The sequence below is a fragment of the Musca vetustissima genome, unplaced genomic scaffold, assembly GCF_032173495.1.
Source record: "Musca vetustissima isolate MV318-11 ecotype Yass unplaced genomic scaffold, APGP_CSIRO_Mvet_v1 utg14962, whole genome shotgun sequence".
Taxonomy (NCBI): Eukaryota; Metazoa; Arthropoda; class Insecta; order Diptera; family Muscidae; genus Musca; species Musca vetustissima.
In genome coordinates, this window is record NW_026887480.1 from 8,464 (window position 1) to 11,284 (window position 2,821).

The window sequence follows — 2,821 nt, forward strand, 5'->3', positions numbered from 1 at the left end:
TACAGGGACATTGATGAACCATTTACATAAAATCGGACGAAAATATACATGAGAGCTATATCTAAATCTGGACCGATTTTCTCGAAACTTAACACAAATCACTTTAGACTTTATTAAGTACTCTATGCCAAATTTCGTGCAAATCCAAGGATATACAGGGACTTTGGACCACTTACATAAAATCGAACGAAACTATATATGAGAGCTACATCTAAATTTGAACCGATTTCCAAGAAACTTACCACTCATCATTTCAGACTTAATTCAGTACGCTACGCCAAATTTCATGCAAATCGAATGATATATAGGGGCATTGGTGCAACATTTATATAAAATCGGACGAATATATATATACGGGAGCTATATCAAAATCTGAACCGATTTTCACTAAATTTTACACACATCTCTCTAGACTTAATTTAGTACGATATGCCAAATTTGGTACAAATCGAAAGATATATATGTACTTTGGTGCACCATTTACCTTAAATCGGACAAAAATATATATGGGAGCTATATCTAAATCTGAACCGATTTTTCCCAATTTCAATAGGGTTCGTCTTTGGGCCAAATAGATGAGCTGTGCCAAATTTCATCCAATTCGGTTAATAACTGCGACCTGTACATTGTTTAAAATTTAACATGGACAGACGGACGGACGGACGGACGGACGGACGATTTTGAAGCACCTCTATCGTATTTCTAATAGATCATTCCGTTGGCAACACCTCAAAATATTCACTGGAGACCCCATGAAGTATATACAGTTACCAGTTACCAAATAAAAAAACTATATTTTTCATTTCTATCGAGCCGAGATTGTAATTACTTACTTAGCTGGCTTGTGACAGAACATATGTTCCATAAACCGTCGGTCTGGTGAGCAGCTCTTCCATTTTTAAATACCATGTTCCGAAATGTTCTCTTCCACTTGATCTTTCCAGCGGGTTCGTAGCCTTCTCCTTCTGCGTGAACCATCAGTTGGCTCGCTTTTATATGTCTTTTGTGCTAGGGATTCCTTATCCATTCTCACAACATGACCTAGCCAACGTAGTCGCTGCAGCTCGATATGTCTGACTATGTCAATGTCCGAGAATAGATCGTAAAACTCATGGTTCATTCGAGGGTGATATTCACCGTCGACGCAGATCGGCCATAGTTTTTTTTTTTTTTTTTTTTTTTTTTGAGAATTTTTCTCTCAAACACTCCAACACACTCATTTCTATCGAGTATACTATCTATTTTGTTTGCCACTAAACTTATCGTTAAGGAAATATTATTTGCTGCTAATCACTTCAGGATGATTTCACAATTTCAATTTGCAAAAACAGTAGCTGTTTCCACATATTTCACTTAACCTTAATTATCCAAATGTTGAACTTGTTCACCATGTTACATACACACAAGTATATAGTATTTCATACCCATCTGCAAACGCACATCTAATGTTTAAATCGTACAGATTACCAAGACCTTGTTTGCCAAATGAGACGCAGCGCACCAACTAAAGTGTTAACACGCTCAGCCTAGAGCGGCACTTGAATTGCTAACTGTTCTGTAAATGCGAAAAAATCTTCATGTAAATGACTTCAAAAAAAAAAAAACAGAAACAAACGACCGCTCAACTCCATCTCGGTGTCATTAACTTTGGAGCTCTGGTCGGAGGCTACATTTGTAGCATTTCTAATTTAAATAAATGCATGGCATTAGTACTTTAAAGTAGTGTCAGAATTGTTTGTAATCATGACCGTATATGTAAACAAACATTAGTAAATAGGATATTAGGTTGGAATCATAAAGAAATTATTAAAAAAGGAGACAAACACTAATCATCCCATGAATTCTATTAGTTTTTCCAGGAAGTTTTCGGAATAAACCATAACTTTTTTTTTTTTTTTTTTGGAATTCAGTAAAACTAGCCATCATTTTATCGGGTATTTTCAGAGTTGGGTGGATTCTTTGAAAGGTCCGTTACTGTAGACATTTTATTTAAAAGTCCGTTCACATTTATTCTGTGATGAATATTAGTGAATTGCAGAGGAGTATTTTTTGATTTAAATATTAAGGGAACCCCCCCCCCCCCCCCATTCTCGATTGTAATTTTTCAAGATTTTAAATGGGCTGGTAAATCAATACTAATGCTTGTGGAGGTTTGTAACTTTGCACATATATAATTGAAGATTTAAAAGAGAAGAAAAATAATTTACAAAAAAATTTTGTTATTGTTTTGTTGTTGTTTTTTGTAATTAAAGAAAAGTCCTTATTTTTGATGGCGGGCATGATAACTCCTCACTGGAACATCGGAATCCGAAAATTCCAACGGTGTTAGAAAGAGTACATGTCTGGCTCTCGTATGAACCAGGATTATTGGCTTCGCTCTAAAATTAACAAAATGGTGGACCTTTTTGGAAAATCGCCGATTTTTTACCAAAATTATTAGTTTTTGAGTTATCGTGCCCGCCATTCGCAAAAAAATGTTTAGAGAAAAACTCGTTTAAAGTTTAAGAAGCCCTTCAGTCGTCACTTGATGTTGACACAATAAATCGGATATATCTTCAAGAGTTCTTGAGATTTTCACTTGAAATTTTGTAGGGACATTGTTTAATTAGTGTAGATTCGAATTATATCATCAACAATTTTGACCCCGAGAATGGGGGGGGGTCCCCTTAAGTGTTGACCGACCAATGGGTGGTAGATTTTTTTTTTGCAAATTTAGCTCGACTCGAGAGAGAAAAACCAAATATTTCTTTTTTCCATTACATTGGATATATACATGATTTGCTGATTCTAAAAACTTTTTAAATAATAATTTGTTTTTTTT